Raw genomic sequence first — 20,216 nt, 5'->3', positions numbered from 1 at the left:
AACTACGTGAGATATGGACCCATGTTGTCTTGTTTGATAGGGCCACTGTCAGTTGAGATTGCAGTAGTTTCCGTTGTGTGGGCGTTTCGTTACCATGTTTTACATGATTTCATGGGATGGACTGCCTGTTTACTGATTACGTCACCGATTAGAGGTCTTACAAGCACCAGAGGGGTATGCTGAGCACCCAGCCGCTGTCTCAACATTGTCCTGTTAAAAATGACACCATGATACTGTCACATGAGAGACAATATATGAGGATGCAGGGTGCCGAAGACTTACCACTGTGCAGTCATCTCCCTTAGTAACTACCAGCTGTGACCTGAAGTCATATCTAGTAGCTCGCCATACAATGATATCATGAGTAACATTGCAGTAGCTCTCCAGATCATTGGACGAATGGGACCTCTCTCTAGCTCGCTGCCATACTGACCGAAGCCGGCCATCTGAGACAGTGCAGAATTGTTATCCTCCGCTGAACAAAATGCGACGCCATCCATCCGCCGTCCATGTTTCCGGGCCACGATACCACAACATCCTCAGTGGTTTTTGTTGTGGTGTTAATGGCAGCCTATGTATGGGACGGTAAGTCCCTATAGTCTGAGAGTCGAGTCTTTGGTGCTGACAGCTCAGTAGCGTCGTCCCGTTGCCTAGCGACCGCAGGTAGCCAGCCAACTGTAGTTGAGCAGGTAGCACGAGCCACGTTGCCGCTCTGCAAACTTGACTCGCGCGTCTGAATCGTAACAGTGAGTGTCTCACGTGCAACCGATGCTGTCGTTTCGTAGTTTGTCTCAATAGTTCGTTGTTTACTTCGTTTTTCTGCGACGAGTAATGCCAGCCCAACACTTCAAGTGAAACTAGGAGAAAAACTATGCTACCCAGCCAGGCCCCGCGAATTCGTGTGTTCATTGAGGGATAATTTTGAGAGAGAAAAGGAAAAGGTGAGTCATTATTTCCTGTTGCTGAGGTCGGTAAGAGAACTGCAGCAGCAATGAAAATAAGCAAGAACACTGTTGTAATGATAGGGAAAATTGTAAGAGAAGGGAACATCCCACTCTATCTAGCTTACTCGCGTCGCCTCAGAAAAAGAATCGTTTAAAGGAAGCAAATTTTCATTGCGTACAGTGCTAAAAGACAAAGGCTTCAGCTATTCAGTGTTCAACGGATGCTAAATATTAACAGAGAGGACAGACATGGTTGCATGGTGCTACATATTTCTGCGCCATGGGTATGAGATTCGAAAACATATTATGGACAGATGTAATTTGGATTAATGCCAGTCATTCATTACATAGAGGATGGAGTGATGGAATGCCCGAGGGTACCATGGCACTGCCTGTTGGGAAAGGAGAGCGAATTATTGTTATACATGCACGTACATCGGAAGATGCTGTGGCATAGCTTTTGTGAATGTTTCAATAACAAAAGGCAGGCAATTACCACGAAGAGATGAGTAGTGTGGTTTTCCAAATCTGGCTCCAGATATCGGTTACGACTAATGTGACAGGTCCATCAGTGAACGTTATGGACAACGTCCCTTATCATTCCGCTCCTCACGACAAGTCACCAACTTTGGCAACAAAAAAGAGAGTATTATTCAGTGACTCAAAGAAAGAAAAACGGATTTCAGAGAAGATTTGATAAAAGTGGAATGAGTCGAAATTTTGGCACAAAATAAACCACTACTTCCGACATCTTGATTCATGAGACAGCTAAAAGGCACTGGCATAAAATTGTTCGGCTTCCTCCATATCGCTGCCACTTCAGTGCCATTGAAAGGGACTGGGCACTAATGAAACATTACGTTGCTGCAAACAGTAAAAATTCACTATTTCTGAAGTTGAAAATCTCCTTGTAGGAGCTATCACTCAAGTGACAAGCGAGACCTGAAGACCGTTGTGAGGGATAACAGATAATTCTGCAGGGAGGCCGTGACTTGTTCACGAATCATAAGCGCGGGTGTGAAGGGATTACAATGTCCTTGGTGCACGGTATTCAAATGGCTCTAAGCACTATGGGACTTAACATCTGAGATCATCAGTTCCCTAGACGTAGAACTACTTAAACCTAACTAACCTTAGGACATCACACATCGATGCCTGCGGCAGGATTCCAACCTGCAACCGTAGCAGCAGCGCGGGTTCCGGACTGAAGCGCCTAAAATCACTCGGCCACAGTGGCCGGCTGCACAGGATCGCAGCCCTTCCTAGTGGTGGTCAGAGGTGGTGACCACAGCCTTGGAGACGAGTAAGCCTGCCCTCAAATACCCATGCTGTCCAACATCAAATGCTCCATAAACCCTTATATTGCACGATTCGGCAATCTGGCCAATGGAGACCCGCAGTGACACACAGTTTACACTGTGTCAGGTGCTGATAACGCTGTTGACACGAGAAGTACAGTCTCGTACTGTTCGTGGAAAGAAAGATTGTCTGTATGCCTCTGTGTGGGCTCTAATCTCTCTGATCTTATCCTCATGGTCTCTTCGCGAGATATACGTAGGAGGGAGCAATATACTGCTTGACTCCTCGGTGAAGGTATGTTCTCGAAACTTCAACAAAAGCTCGTACCGAGCTACTGAGCGTGTCTCTTGCAGAGCCTTCCACTGGAGTTTATCTGTCATCTCCGTAACGCTTTCGCGATTACTAAATGATCCTGTAACGATCCTGTTCTCCGTTGGATCTTCTCTATATCTTCTATCAACCCTATCTGGTACGGATCCCACACCGGTGAGCAGTGTTCAAGCAGTGGACGAACAAGTGTACTGTAACCTACTTTCTTTGTTTTCGCACTGCATTTCCTTAGGATTCTTCCAATGAATCTCAGTCTGGCTTCTACTTTACCGACGATTAATTTTATATGGTCATTCCATTTTAAATCACTCCTAATGCCTGCTCCCAGATAATTTATGGAATTAACTGCTTACAGTTGCTGACCTGATATATTGTAGCTAAATGATAAAGGATCAGTCTTTCTACGTATTTGCAGCACGTTACACTTGTCTACACTGAGATTCAATTGCCATTCCCTGCACCATGCGTCAATTCGTTGCCGATCCTCCTGCATTTCAATACCATTTTCCATTGTTACAACCTCTCGATATACTACAGCATCATCCGCAAAAAGCCTCAGTGAACTTCCGATGTTATCCACAAGGTCATTTATATATATTGTGAATAGCAACGGTCCTACGACACTCCCCTGCGACGCACCTGAAATCACTTTTACTTCGGAAGACTTCTCTCCATTGAGAATGACATGCTGCGTTCTGTTATCTAGGAACTCTTCAATCCAATCACACGATTGGTCTGATGGTCCATATGCTCTTACTTTGTTCATTAAACGACTGTGGGGAACTGTATCGAACGCCTTGCGGAAGTCAAGAAACGCGGCATCTACCTGGGAACCCGCGTCTATGGCCCTCTGAGTCTCGTGGACGAATAGCTCGAGATGGGTTTCACACGATCGTCTTTTTCGAAACCCATGCTGATTCCTACAGAGTAGATTTCTAGTCTCCAGATAAATCATTATACTCGAACATAAAACGTGTTCCGAAATTCTACAACTGATCGACGCTAGAGATATAAGTCTATAGTTATGCACATCTGTTCGACGTCCCTTCTTGAAAACGAGGATAGCCTGTGCCCTTTTCCAATCCTTTGGAACGCTGCGCTCTTCTAGAGACCTACGTTACACCGCTGGAAGAAGGGGGGTAAGTACCTTCACGTACTCTGTGTAAAATCTAACTGGTATCCCATCAGGTCCAGCGGCCTTTCCTATTTTGATCGATTTTAATTGTCTTTCTATCCGTCTGTCATCTATTTCGATATCTACCATTTTCTCATCTGTGCGACAATCAAGAAAAGGAACTACAATGCGATCTTCCTCTGTGAAACAGCTTTGGAAAAAGACATTAGTATCTCGGCCTTTAGTCTGTCATCTTCTGTTACAGTACCATTTTGGTCACAGAGTGTCTGAACATTTTGTTTAGATCCACCTATCACTTTGACATAAGACCAAAATTTCTTAGTATTTTCTGCCAAGTCAGTACATAGAACTTTACTTTCGAATTCATTGAAGGCCTCTCGCATAGCCCAACTCACACTACGTTTCACTTCTTGTAATTTTTGTTTACTGTGAAGTTCCCTTTGCTTCCGCAGCAGTTTTCTAACTCGTATGTTGTACCACGGTGGCTCTTTTCCATCTCTTACGATCTTGCTTGGCACATACTCATCTAATGCATATTATGCGATGGTTTTGAACTTTGTCCACTGATCCTTAACACTAACTGTACATGAGATAAAACTTATTTTTTTTCTTTTTTTTTTTCGTATCTGTATCCAGTTCTGCCGCACTCTCGCCAATATAACGGGTGTCCGTTGCACAATGGAACAGGCGGCCGGTGATAGACAGTGTACACCCCTGACCAGTAGTTAAGATCCTCTGCTGCCTTCCAGTTTTACTGGTCCACGTTAGCCAGTGTTCCTGCCACATGTGCTGCCACATTTCCTAGAGACTGCGCTGTCCCTTGTTGTCCGCGAAAGGATGTGGTTCCAACAAAACGGTGCACCACCCCACTTCGCTGTTGATGTCCGCGAGGAGCACGTGAAGAACACGTGCCCTCGTCGTTGCATTGGAAGGGCGATCGCCGGATCTCACAGCTCTGGATTGTTTCCTTATGCGGACGTAAAGACGTTGATGTATGAAACCCTCGTGGAAGCGGATGAAGACCCGCTTCCAAACCCTCGTGGAAGCGGATGAAGACCCGCTTCCTGTGGTCCATACTGCCAGTCTGCTGGTACAACAGTCACCAGGGATCTCTGAAGGAGTGCTGGAGAACTTCATGAGCCATTGCCGTGCATGCATTGAGACTGGCGGTCGTCACTTTGAACAATTATTACAAGCTACGCTGTTGATATGTGGTGTACATTGCATACGTCCATAACGCAATAAATATGCATTTCCGACAATTGGTTCTTTGTCTCAATATAATCGGTTGTGGACCCATTATTACCTGCTTTATTTTGATCCAAAAGTTTGAGACATCCTGTGTACCCCGCCAGCCCTTGGAACACCACTATACACGATCAACAGAAATGCACTCATGTGACTGTCTCCAGAGAGTTGTGCAACTCTAACCATTTACATACGCAGCGATGGTATGTACGTGTGCAACGTTACACTGCACACAATCATGTATTCTGGATGCTTCACTTTTTCCGTCAGACAGTGTGTTTTTCGCCTCGGCTGCAGTACGATCACAGTCATTTGTTTCACACGATCACCTGATTCCGGCGGTGTGTCATTTTCAAGTGCTTGCTCTTATCCTCGATACGTTACACAATCACCCTGTGCGGTTCTGTACAACGCACGTTAGTCAGGATCAGTGTGTCAAATTATGAGGGTATGTGCAAGCACTTCAAAATGGTACGCCGCCGAAAGCAGCTGATTGTGTGGAACAAATGACTGTGATCGTAGAATACAGCCAATATCTTTTAATCTCAAAACTGCACCGCTATAACAAAATTAACATTGGAAGAAATCTGCGTGAATTACTGTCTTATTAATTAGTAGCGACGAAAACGAATCTGCATGAAATATGTTCGCAGTTGCGAATATCGACAACCATCAGCTTATCGCGAGCGGCCGCCTTACCATTTGGCTATCCGTGCGCGACTCACGGCCACACCCAAACTTCCATATGTCGTCAACCATGCGTCTACGAGCTGTACTCGTACATCCATTACGTATATTCCCGTGCAGTGGGGATATTTTTACTTGAAAGTCACATGCATGCATGTCCGAAGGAACTTTACGTTGTAATTTGGATTAACACAGGCGCACCAATATCGTGAAATAAAACTGATACGTTTTTCAACGTACAGTATTGAAAAATATCCGTATAGAACTCTGAGAGGCAAATGAATATTTATTGCTGTGCTTCAGTTATGTGATAGGATGTACATACATTTAATGGTCCCGCAATTTTCGCTCTTATATTCAGGTCAATTTACTGTAATCATAGCGGCATAATGACGATTTCCAGTTGCGCTATATTTGCATCATTACTCTACACACGAAATTCAAGTGCGTGGAAATGCCAATAATTACTCAACAGACCGTCTTGATGGCATCAGTTGTAACACATGCCATCCATGAACACTAGTTTCCTTTTCACAGAAAACAATCACCATCAAAACTAAAAGAGAGTGGACCAACCAACATTAAGAATTGTGCTCGTATGCAAATACTAAAGAAAGCAATAGTTCTGCTAGAGGTCAATTTTTTTCTGATTTTCCTGAATAAGATATCAATTGTTGAGGTAGGGACAATTTTTTTCCAGTAACTGTCCACAAGAGACGTAGCTGTCTCTTCTGACCTGCAGCAGCTGTAAGTCGAAAGCAGCTATGAAGGCGGGTGCTGCGTGCGAAAACCCTCAACATTCTACCGTCAGTTCGTGCACTGTGACAGCTGACTGCGCACTAGCCCACACACACACACATACACACACACACACACACACACACACACACACACACACACACACACACACAAACTTTCTGCCAGTAATCATGATGCACCTTCTTCTTTTAAATGGTGTCAAAACATGTTTCGTCTTATGAGCGGTAACGATCGGTTTTGTTAATCAAACGAATTTTTGCATTGCTTGTATTAGGAATCCAAAGTGGTCGAATATATTTCAAGCATTTTCAAATTTTAAAAATGTGTGCCCCGAAGGATATCGGAAACAGGTCATTTAAAGGGTTTTTAAAAGCTATATATATGCAGACTGAAGAGACCAATGAAAATGTGCAGGGAGGCCGGGACTCGAACCGGGGTCTGCCGTCTACTGGACAGATGCGCTGACTACCACGCTACACAGCAGGTTTGCACAAACGCGTGGAATACCCTAGAACAAAAATAATTTTCATTCCTCGCTTCAGTCGGCATATACAGTGTGTAAATTTTAAGTTGACAAACCAGATTAACCCGAAAAATAAACTTCACACGAAAAAATGTGTAGAATCCAAAGTTGATTATTTTCGAGGGGGACGTTTGCTGGTCTACAATCAGCCCCCTGTGGATGGGGTTGGACGCAACTTTAAAATTTCAAATGTGAACCCCCATTTTTTATTGCAGAATCAGATTCTACATAAAAACCTACGTACATTTTGTCTTAAACGTTTGTTTTCATTCTTGGTAGTTGGCGCTGTAATTCAAGAAAACCCGTTTTCTCATTTTTGCGTCGAAAATGGTTACGGATAAATAAAAATACTCATTTGCTTAGTAAATTTTCATTCGCTAAAACTGAAACTCTCCCTCTCTCCTCATAGGGTCGGATTTGAGAGAGAGGAATTAGAGATTTACAATTGTTGACCCAAATATTAATTATTTCCGGAGATTCGGATAAGTTTTGTTTGTTTCATGATCATGAGGCCACACAGCTTTTAATTAACAAACGAATTATCTGACTAGCTAACTAACTAACCAAACATCCTGATTACTAACGAGTGAACTCATTAACTAAAGAACTAACTGACTCACGAACATAATTTTTGTAATAAAAAAATTGAAATTATGAAGTTGCCTCCCGCCCCTCCCCCAGGGGGCTGGGGTGGCGGGCTAATTTTAGCACCAGCAGATGTCCCCCTCGGAAATAATCAACTTTGGATTCTGCACAGTTTTTCGTGTCAAGCTTATTTTTCGAGTTATTCTGCTTTGTCAGCTTAAAATTTACAGCCTGTGTATACAAAGGGCGCTCAAAAAGTTTTGCGTAGTACTTCTAATTTTTTTAATGTTTGCAGGACGGGAATGAAATTTTTTGTGAATATACTTGGAACATTTAGCTATAAGTTGGTATGTAAAAGTATTTTCTTTTATTTATTGGTGAGCCGTAATGGACCGTGAAATAGATGTCAGGTTGCTACAACGGTGGGTGATGGAGTTCCTCTTCAAGACCGGCGATGACTCTGCCACATCGATTCACAGGAAGTTGCTTCCTGTGTTTGTGGAGGACACAGTTGATCGCAGCAGTATCCAGCTGTGGTTTCAGAGGTTTAAAGAAGGTGATTTCTCTGTACCGGACAATCCACGATTCGGTGGACCATCGGTGGCAGTGAGTGATCTCAGTAAGGAGACCATTGATCAAATCATCCAAAATGACAGATGTGTCACGACACGACCGCTTGCTGAAATGTCTCGTTTGTTATTGGGTAGTGTGGTATCACTGATACAGTCACTAGGGTACAGAAAAATCTGCGCACGTTGGGTGCCTAGATTATTGACAAGAGAAATGAAAACGATGAGGAAAGATGTGTGCGAGGGTCTCATGAGGACCTTTATTGAAGAGTGGAAACAGTGTTTTGACGGCGACATTACCCAGGATGGAACATGTTTTGTTTTTGTCCGAACCTGAGAACAAAACCCAATCCATAGAGTGGCAACATACGGGTTCCCCTTGGAAGAAAAAACCAAGACTTTCACGAACTTCAAGCCGAAAGGTGATGACATCCTTCTTCTGGGATCAGTGTAGTGTCATACTCATTGACTTTTTGGAACCTGGCTCCACAATTAACGGGGACCGTTAGTTTGTTATTGGACAAGTTGCGACGTGCCATCAAGACCCACAGACCACACTTCAGGGTCAGCTCGTCAAACTACACCATGACAATGCCAAACCCCATACAGCCATTATGACGCAGGAGAAAATCAGGAAAATGGGTTGGAAAATTGTTCCTCATCCTCCCTACAGTCCGGACTTGGTTCCGTCCGATTATTGTGTCTTTGGTCGTCTGAAGGCCCACCTGCACTGTAAAACATTTGATAGTAGGAAAGACCTTATTACCTGTGTCAAGCGATGGTGTAAAAATAACCAGAATTTTACCAAAGTGCATTTACATAATGGAAAGAACGTTGGGACAGATGCGTCACAGCTGCTGGAGGCTACACTGAGTAGGCTCAATGTATAGATAAATGTTCCAAGTACGTTCACAAAATATTTCATTCTCCTCCTGCAAAAACTAAAAAAATTAGAGACGACTGTGCAAAACTTTTTAAACGCCCATTGTACATTGTACATGTTCGAGACTTGAAAAGGCCTCTGGAATCATTTGACTGCTAAAAGGCAATTTTCTCTCATAGTGCAACATGCTACAGCGTTACGATTTATCTATTAAACTGAGAGAAATATGTTTTATGAAGAAAACGAGGCCAAAAATGAATACTTGAGCTATTAATAATTTTTAATGCAGCTGAAGTCACGTAAACAAAGTGTACCAGCAATTAATATCTACATGTTTCACATTAAAAACTCCACGTCATCGTCTTTGCTGTCTGACGAACGACACTCGCGTTCTGCAAGGCTTATATCGAGAGGTCAGATAATGGAGTCTCTGCCAGTTTCACTGCCGTAATCTTCTGCCTGCTGTTTCTCTGTGTGTCTTACGCATGCTGCCCATACAGATGTTAAAGTGCTGTCTACCTGTATTGTGTCGTCTGTAAGTCTCTCAACATTTGCAATTTTAAATGCATTGATCTTTTCGATGATATACCCCTTGACCTGAGCGCATACCAACTCGGCTGGGTTGCGGTGACAATGGTATGGGTTTAATCTGTACGGTGTGCATGTTGCTTTGCAATTTCGTCTATCTCATTAAGTCCGTATGGAGGCTTGTAGGCGTTGCCAAGAACCAGAAATTATGCTCTGGTGAATGACAAACTATAAGGTATTAAGTAATGTTTGTCTTTTAGGAATTTGTAGTTGGAGGAGACATATACGGCAACAATTGTTTTTGAAACCACCGTTTGAAGACGCGGTACGTCATTTCGGAATGGCAGTCTTCAGAATTCGTAGCGTTTATGGCCTTAAAAATCAGCTTGCTCTGTGAAATACAGCCAGTTTCTACCGATCCGACAAGAAGCGCTATAGTTCTATCACCCTTACCAACTGGAACTTTTAACATTCACTGCAACTGATCTTGTACATGCCTGACCCAGAATGTGATGCTCCAGATACGGGACAAACGGGTGGAATGTTTAAGGCTAAATTTTGTGAGCCTTTACGAAATAGAAAAGGGCAGGTGAAACATCACTGAGTTTTCGGAGCATCTAAAAGCTAGTGGCCATCAGCTACCGACGCGAAGCAATTTAAAAGTACTTCATTCGACCAAAAAGGGATAATAGATGAACTTATTAGAAGAGATGGAAATTACTATGCACTCTTAAGAACAGTACCGTAGTGGTACGCATCTTAATAATAAGTTGGTTAGCAAGAACCCGCCGTTTTATGATTTAATGATACCTGACATACGGTCGCTCCACTTACTTAGCGCTATTGTTGAAATAATTTGTTTTATCTTTGTATTCTTATTTTCTAACCTAAGACCTACTCAGTGTGTACCATTGGTTCTGGGCCTCCTTTTCTTCTTGAATAGTGTACAGTGTGTTTTAATCCCATGACCACCATTTAGGTACTGAAATGTTTACGTTCGTGTTGTCCGGTATGAACATTCACTATGTTGTTGTTGTTGTGGTCTTCATTCCAGAGACTGGTTTGATGCAGCTCTCCATGCTACTGTATCCTGAACAATGTTCTTCATCTCCCAGTACGTACTGCAACCTACATCCTTCTGAATCAGTTTAGTGTATTCATCTCTTGGTCTCTCTCTATAATTTTTACCCTCCACGCTGCCGTCCAATACTCAATTGGTGATCCCTTCATGCCTCAGAACATGTCCTACTAACCGATCCCTTCTTCTAGTCAAATTGTGGCACAAATTTCTCTTGTCTCCAATTCTATTCAATACCTCCTTATTAGTTATGTGATCTACCCACCTGATCTTCAGCATTCTTCCGTAGCACCACATTTCGAAATGTGTTTGTAATGTTCGGTTTTTGAGTGTGCATTTAATAGTGCAGTGTCGTAACATTCGGCCCCTCTCATAGACATGTAATTTTTTAAAGTTTGTAAGATTTTGAAAGTTGTACTGCGATTTTACAGTTTGTTTACTTATGTGTTCATGGAAGCTGCTGTTGTGTGCTTTACCCGTGGCGTAATTGCTGGCTAACTTTTAATATTATTGCCATTTACCACAATACTGTTTACCTATGTGCAGTAGGCACCACTGTATTGCACGTGATTCGGATGGCCAATATTACCTGCTCAATAATTTCAGTTTTTATTTTAACGTTAATTTTAATCTAATTTATTCGTGGGTACTACGTATAGGTTAATCAGTCCCATATTAGCCTTCGCCGTAACCAAAGCTGCTAGCGCCATCTGTTGTGCTCTCATTGTATGAGCGCGGCTATATACAGCCATTCGCTGTTTAGTAATTCATGTGCCACTGCCGGATAGACCGCCGAGCTATTTGGCATTCAGGCCAACATGTACGCGTAGCTCAAAGCCGTGCTCTACTTGCTGCTGTACCAGTTCTAAATTACCTTCAGTTCCTTTTAGTTATTCTCACGACAGGATTTTCATCCAGACGCTTTAATGTGTATATGGCTGACTTAGAGTTTTGGTAGCCGACGCAGTGAACTTCATTTGGCAATTTTGAATAATTTGATGGTGTCTAACCAGGGCGAAACGCACTATTTTTAAATAAACATAACTATGCAACCACGATTGTTTTATTTTTTAATATACCCAAGTCTTTCAGTGTTCTAGACATGGTCTCTTCGCTTTGGTTAAAAATTTCTGGTTCTCTCATAGGCGAAACTAATTTTTCTGCTGTCGGATAATCGTTTTCGGCGTATATGTTCAACACTGTGCGCCGAAAACCGTTTTTCGCAAAATCCTCGAGTTCACCCAATTCTTTTGTTGCAGTTGTGTTGTTTGTACGGTGACTTGAGAACAGATGAGCCACAGGCTTGCCTACACGTTTTAGCTTCGCTGGATATCCTCTGAACGGTACTTAAACCAATACCACAGCCTCGAGCTGTTTGCTTCTGGCATTAGGCAACGGCGCGACACAAGCCTTTTACTGGCATGGATTCAACGGAAGGCTATATTATGAAGTACTGACACACACGAAACACGGTTCCTCTTGCTGGTTCGTGCAGCGCTTGGTGTGAATGCTTACCATCACTCGTAATGAACACTATGGGCGCAAATAACCACTCAGGACGGAATACTATGAAATAAACGGAAAGCTTTAAGAACACGGCACGACCTACACAGAACGAACCCAAGAATGTCACTGATGCGAGATTGGCTGTGGCTCACGTGGCACTCTCCAGCATGCTGCTGCACATCCGACCTTCACCTGCCTTTATCCTCTTAGCTCCTCTCCACTTTTTGTATACATCATTAAAAATTTTCGTCGACGTAGGAGTATTTCGGCTTGCCGAGCAACACACGGTGAGATAGGGACAGCTTGCTGGTGATTCTTGTTCATAATAATATCGAATACGGAAGGGAAAGCAACTTGCATGTGCATACTGAATTCATAGTTCACCATATTCAGCTAAAGCTGTGACACATGCCACTGAATTCCCTGGCAGGTTGCTGTAACTTTTAATGTCAAAGGCTGTGCATCGGATGTTTCAAGACTGAGTCTAATCGTGGATCGGATAGTGTGGCACCTTTCTCTGTGGATCTGGTTCCTCACTAATAATTTTATACCCAACAGAAGAGAAAGTTTTTTAACGAACTGTAATTATAGCTACATTTAGATGCAAGTATTCAGAATTAATTGATTGTGAAGCAATTTAAGTATGAATATTTCTTAAACAACTTTTATAATGACCACAACTGTTATGAGACCGAAAGGCCATTTACTCGCAAACTAATGCAGAATATAAAGTGGTACGTAATTTAACGAAATACTTCAAACATCGCCTCTTTATAAAATTACAGACAGTCAGAAAGTTTAGAAAACCGATTATTAGAAATGCACTTTAAATCTTGTCAAACTTGTTGTATGTGGCCATTAAATTACGGTGTAAATCTAAATTCCAAAACACACTTAACTTCTATAAAATTTAATACTGGAATACTAACTGGGTTATTTGCAATATTAAAATAATATACAGAACATAGAAAGAGACATTCAGAGAATAGAAAATATCAAAACTGGAAGTGGTTTTAAAAATTTCAGTCACAGGAACTATGTATAGAAATTCTATCATAATGACCATTACATAAATGTGGTATAACTACATGAAAATCATCAAGATCTGTAATGTCTGTATCATAAATATTGTCTTACATTTATCACCTGTGTAATCACGTTAAATTGTAAGTAATGTACTGACAATGGACTATGTCACATTGTTTATCACGGACACGGCAGACAACAGAAGTCTTATGGATGTGAGAGGGGACAAACGTAATTTCTGTCTCGTGCATTTATGTCACTGCATGTCTATTGTGGTCAATGGTGTATGACCGTAATTGATTGATAATACAGAGATTTCAATTCAGTTGTGGCCAGGGTACTTTACAATAAGAAAGATAGATTTTACTTTGAACTGCATAGAGGAAATTTAGAACTGATAGAAGACAAGTACCCCATTTGCACTCCCATCAGAACATCGAGAATTAAGGTAAGGATCTTCAACTTGCATGGGTCGTCTGGAAAAATACGAAATTCGTGGTGCCTCCCCACGTAATGCGTGACCGCTGATCCTAATTTCTATCGAGATAGGTTATTGATAGACGGGTCAGTGAACTATCGATGTTCCTGCGCTTGACGGTTGCAACTTCAGTCGGAGTAAAGTCTGAACCGTCACGTTCAGGAACATCGAGAGTTCACTGACCCGTCTATCAGGAATTCAACATTCTACCTGAAAGTAAATCGTCGATCGTGACTGTGGCTTGTCGCCGCTACATCGCCTGGGAGGTTGACGGCAATAGTAGAATTCAAGAATGAACCAAAACATTGTCATCACAGGCTACCGAGTCGTTGGACGCCGCCTGGCGGCACTGCGGGCACGTGACACGGTTCAGATGGTTCAAATGGCTCTGAGCGCTATGGGACTTAACTGCTGTGGTCATCAGTCCCCTAGAACTTAGAACTACTTAAACCTAACTAACCTAAGGACATCACACACAACCACGCCCAAGGCAGGATTCGAACCTGCGACCGTAGCGGTCCCGCGGTTCCAGACTGTAGCGCCTAGAACCGCACGGCCACTACGCCCGGCTTACGTGACACGGTAACAAAAGTATGTAAGCGGAGCAGACACGGATGGGGAATCACCCTACCGAAGGTATGGGTCGCAAATTGGGAAATCCATTGAGATAAGCTTATTATCATTACCCCGATCCTGTAAACTAGTATCGCGAAAACGACCAAGCTGGTTGTTCACGTGCTACTGTCGTGAGCAGCTACGGAAAGATGTAGGAGGACATTGAAACTACCACTAGGCGCTAAATGGCTGGACGTCCACTACTCTTCACAAAACGTGCGGTTAGGAGACTTGTCTGCTCTGTAAAGGAAGATGGATGGTGATCTGTGGCATCCCTGCAGATTGAGCACAATGCTGGTGCACGCACAAGTGTTTCGGAGCACACTTTTCATGGTAAAGATGGAAATGATCGTTTGGAGTCATTGACCGGAAGGCCCCTTGCGGGCCATGTCCGGCCGCCTTGGTGCAGGTCTTATTACATTCGACGCCACAATGGGCGACCTGCGCGCCGGATGGGGATAAAATGATGATGAAGACAGCACAACACCCAGTCCCTTAGTGGAGAAAATCCCCGACCCAACCGGGAATCGAACCCGTGCCTGTAGGACTGCAACCCGTCAAGCTGACCATTTTTTTTTGTTTTTTTTGGTTCTTGCTTTTTTTTTGAAAGTCCCTTAATAAAACGGAACTAAAAAAAACACCTAAGTGTCACCGCCACTTTTCATCCTATAAAAAAAAAATCTGGTCCACTTCAGGCGTTGGCTCCTGACTAAACCTACCCCAGAGAGCTGCCTATATACCAGGGGAAATAGGGGAAATCAAGGTTAGGGCTATCCTTATAAACAGAACAAAATCGTCCTTTTTCTGAATTTTATTTTTATATTTATTGTTTTTATTTTTATTTATTTTTTTAGTTTTGTTGTGTAATTGATCAGAGGCCTTCTGCACCCCGCTGGTAATATGTTGAGTCACGTCTTCTCGAAATTGATGTGTTCCGTTCAATTGTTCAGAAATGTTCATTGCTTCAAACAGGAAACCTTCTTCTCTCTTGGCTTAACACATTCCAGCTGCGAGGCGGGTCGTGGAAAGCACTTCGAAGGAAGTTCGAGAAAAATTGTCTGTATTTTGGGTGACGGACAACGACATAATGACGGTCATTGAGGTATGTCCAAAATTCGAGTACAGAGTCTACAGTTTGTCCAAATCGGTAGTGAATGGCATGTCCGCGAATCCAATTCACAGCATAGGTCTTTGTCCGAGGAAAATAGTAACGTTCCGTAAATAATAATGAAAGGGGAGTAAGCCGATCCGGAATGTCCCGCGTTAGAAAAGCCACAATACGACGAATCAAATGCCAAACCTCCGCCGCCGGTCCGCAAACAAACCGATGTTCATCACTGTCTGGCACTCCACACGTGGAACATAGAGGTGATTGGGCGAGGTGGATATCACTCAGCTATTGGGGCGGACACTTTTCATGGTACACTGTTGAAAATGGAGTTCCGCAGCCGACCACCACTATTTGTTCACATGTTGACCCAAACACATCATCAATGGTATCTTTTCAGGTGAATCGCATCTTTGCTACACTATGTCGACGGTCAAAACCACAAACGCAGTCATCGAGGTGAACGGCGCTCGAAACGTGCGGCTCGCCATGGGTGTAGGCCGGTGGGAGCGGCAGCATTATGCTACGGGGGACACTCCCCTGCGTTGGCTTGGGACCTGTGGTAGCAATAGAAGACACGCTGACAGCTGCGAACCACCTGCATCTCTTCATGCTTGATATATTGCCCGACAGCGATGCCATCTTTCAGCAGTTTAATTCTCCCTGTATCGCTGCCAGAACCGTGCTACAATGGTTTGAGGAGCATATAGTGAACTCACTTCAATGTCTCGACGATCAAATTCGCCTGATGTAAATCCTATGGAACCCATCTGGGTCGCAAATCAGCGGCCCGTATTTTCGGGAATTACGTGATCTACGAGAAGACATCAAATACCACTACCTCCGCACACCTACCAACAAACCGTCGGGTCCCCGATACGCCGCATCAGCGATGTATTTCGTTCTGAAAACAGACAAACATAGCTATTGAACAGGTAGTCATTGTTTTGGCTCATTAGAGCGTCTTCATAGCTTTGAAGGAATGAACTAGTTTGGAGTCCAAAAATTTGATGAAAATACTGATGCCTATCATACGTTTTCATTTCGAAAAAATTAACCTGAGAAATATTTTCTTACACTTGAGGACAAGGTCTTTATCCGGATTATGCGATAGGCTAAGGGCGAGGGTTTTAACAAGAGGGTAGCAAGAAGAAACTAGAAACGTCCAGCAGTAGGGGGGGGGGGCAGAGTATGTTTAGGCAGAGTACTTATCTCGAGGAACATTGTTGCTACAGTGACACCGAGGAAGAAAGGCTAGTGCTGCCATCTTCTGAGAGGAGTTCGCACAAACTCCACACAACCAGCTGAGTGAAAGTCTTACAATTGGCGCGAAGAACATATTTGTGATTCATGCCAAGTGAATAAATTTTGTTCCCTAAATATCAAGCTCCTAGGAAGTTACTTTTTAGAATTGAGAATGTTGTTGTTGTTGTGGTCTTCAGTCCTGAGACTGGTTTGATGCAGCTCTCCATGCTACTCTATCCTGTGCAAGCTTCTTCATCTCCCAGTACCTACTGCAACCTACATCCTTCTGAATCTGCTTAGTGTATTCATCTCTTGGTCTCCCTCTACGATTTTTACCCTCCATGCTGCCCTCCAATGCTAAATTTGTGATCCCTTGATGCCTCAAAACATGTCCTACCAACCGATCCCTTCTTCTAGTCAAGTTGTGCCACAAACTTCTCCCCAATCCTATTCAATACCTCCTCATTAGTTACGTGATCTACCCACCTTATCTTCAGCATTCTTCTGCAACACCACATTTCGAAAGCTTCTATTCTCTTCTTGTCCAAACTAGTTATCGCCCATGTTTCACTTCCATACATGGCTACACTCCATACAAATACTTTCAGAAACGACTTCCTGACACTTAAATCTATACTCGATGTTAACAAATTTCTCTTCTTCAGAAACGATTTCCTTGCCATTGCCAGTCTACATGTTATGTCCTCTCTACTTCGACCATCATCAGTTATTTTACTCCCTAAATAGCAAAACTCCTTTACTACTTTAAGTGTCTCATTTCCTAATCTAATTCCCTCAGCATCACCCGATTTAATTTGACTACATTCCATTATCCTCGTTTTGCTTTTGTTAATGTTCATCTTATATCCTCCTTTCAAGACACTGTCCATTCCGTTCAACTGCTCTTCCAAGTCCTTTGCTGTCCTTGACAGAATTACAATGTCATCGGCGAACCTCAAAGTTTTTACTTCTTCTCCATGAATTTTAATACCTACTCTGAATTTTTCTTTTGTTTCCTTTACTGCTTGCTCAATATACAGATTGAATAACATCGGGGAGAGGCTACAACCCTGTCTCACTCCTTTTCCAACCACTGCTTCCCTTTCATGTCCCTCGACTCTTTGAACTGCCATCTGCATTCTCTACAAATTGTAAATAGCCTTTCGCTCCCTGTATGTTATACCTGCCACCTTCAGAATTTGAAAGAGAGTATTCCAGTCAACATTGTGAAAAGCTTTCTCTAAGTCTACAAATGCTAGAAACGTAGGTTTGCCTTTTCTTAATCTTTCTTCTAAGATAAGTCGTAAGGTTAGTATTGCCTCACGTGTTCCAACATTTCTACGGAATCCGAACTGATCTTCCCCGAGGTCCGCTTCTATCAGTTTTTCCATTCGTCTGTAAAGAATTCGCGTTAGTATTTTGCAGCTGTATTTTGCAGCTGTGTGAGAATATGTAAATATATGTTCATCTACAAGATACTGCTTTATTTTAAAAGGTTATACTGGAAATGTCCCGTTGTACAGAGTATTCCGGAAGTTTCAGAATTGCAGCCGGATGACGTCGACTACTTCCCACTATATTTCGGCTGACAACCACTCAGCCATTTTCAGGTGAGTGTTTTCCAATAAAGATTGCTGGTTCACATCGCGGACTGTATACCAAAAACTGGCACGGAGACGCATGCACAAAGTCAGCCACTTACATGAGAGACCTCTGTCGAGTTCCGCGCCCTCTTCGAGTATTGCTCCATCTATAACGCGCAGGCGCACGTAGTGGTGGTACTACATGCGCTCTTTCTGCCGGCATGCGGGATCGCGGAGTTAAAATTCAAATGTCAGATCTATAAAATTAACTGTCGTTAGATGTCTCATTAGTTGTAATTTCTTTTTCTTAAGATATTTGCCGGCCGAGGTGGCCAAGCGGTTGTAGGCGCTACAGTCTGGAACCGCGCGACCGATAAGGTCGCAGATTCGAATCCTGCCTCGGGCAGGGATGTGTTAAGTTAGTTAGGTTTAAGAAGTTCTAAATTCTAGGGGACTGATGACCTCAGAAGTTAAGTCCCATAGTGCTCAGAGCCATTTGAACCATTTTTAAGATATTAAAGGAGAAGGCACTTAATTCAGCGAAACGTAAACCAAAAGTGTTTCGGCGATGTGTAGATGAGATTGTTATAATGTGGCCCCACAATGAAGAACTGTTATGCTTTTTGCAGTATCTGAATTCAGTCGGCGAGAATATCCAATGTGTGATGGAAGTGAAGAAGGGCGGCTGTCTGTCGTTTTGCCAGGTGCCAGGGCTAGCAGTGTATTTAACACTAAATTCTTCTAGAATCTTCATATGGAAATGATGCTCTAAGCCCACCCTCCTCTAACACCTAGTTTTGCTGTTGCACACGGATTAAGAAGAAACGCGAACTGACTGCAATCGACCCAGCAAGTGGAGAAGAAAAGAGTTTGGCACCTGCAATAATTTAATTTCATAAAAATTAATTTGATAAACAGAAGTTTCATTAACGTAGTGAGAAATGAAAGGGTTGCTCTACCGATCAACAGAATGATAGTTCTGTCCAAAATAACAATATGATTTATTACGACTAAACTCAAAATAATGAACAAAACACATGAAACATATACACTATGTCAAACTGGATACTCAAATAAATGCTGTGAAGGTGAAGTTGTCCATAAACTAGATTTATGACCAAGTGGTATGAGGAGCCAATTCCTTGCAACTCAAATCTTAAGAGAAACACCCAGCCAACCCAATACTAATTGCTGCTACAGTAGTGAGAACTCAGACAACGAACACCCAAGACAGAACCACGTTAGAAAAGATGAACAGGCGCGCTCTGCTGAGCTCTGATTGTCACATGGCTAAATTCCCTAATCACTCGGAGCAGCGGACATACATTACCAAGCTGTCTTCTTAACTGCAAGGATACGATTTGGCATACCGGAGACGATGGCTGGTTGCTTCGACGTCCTGTCGTGGTGATGATAATGTCGCCAGCATAGACCGAAACAAATTATCCTGGTCTAGTTGTTCCAGACTAAAGACTTCCTAGAAACACAAATGCGCCTCTGAGGGAGACGAAGAAGGCTCGCTACACAATCACTGACGGTACAGTCAGTGAAGTCAGACAGTAACTCCGATACAGTCAACTTTAGCCAAAACTGCTCAAGACGTACAACATAGGCTGCTTGTACGCAGAACGCTCAATTGCCAACTGTACACGGAAAGTTACGTTGAAGTCGAAATTCAGCAACTTCGTCAAACAGTTACAATTAGATGAAAGTATTTTAGACAGCCAACGGAAGGCAGGCTGTCCAGAGTAGCGAGAGCTCAGTCTTGTAACCTACTCCGACCGAAAGGCGAGAGCCGACTACCACAAGAGCACCCGTACAAACCGAACACAGAACATTCCCGACCCCACGACAGTGGCCGAGTTAAACGTGCCAATTAGCAACTCGAAAACCGGAGGAAAATTCCACTCTATTGCCGAAACACTACTATTCCACCAATGGAGATACTTGGCGCCAATTTCTGCGCCGATTTTGCTACGTCACGGATCTATCCCCTGAGCAAGCCAATCACAGTTATGATTTTGCAGAAAACGCGGGAATTTGACCGCCAAGACTGCCTGGGAACACAAGTCATTCCCACGCCTCGC

Source organism: Schistocerca piceifrons, chromosome 1 (genome assembly GCF_021461385.2).
Source record: "Schistocerca piceifrons isolate TAMUIC-IGC-003096 chromosome 1, iqSchPice1.1, whole genome shotgun sequence".
NCBI classification, from domain to species: Eukaryota; Metazoa; Arthropoda; class Insecta; order Orthoptera; family Acrididae; genus Schistocerca; species Schistocerca piceifrons.
Note: the sequence above shows the minus strand (reverse complement) of the source record.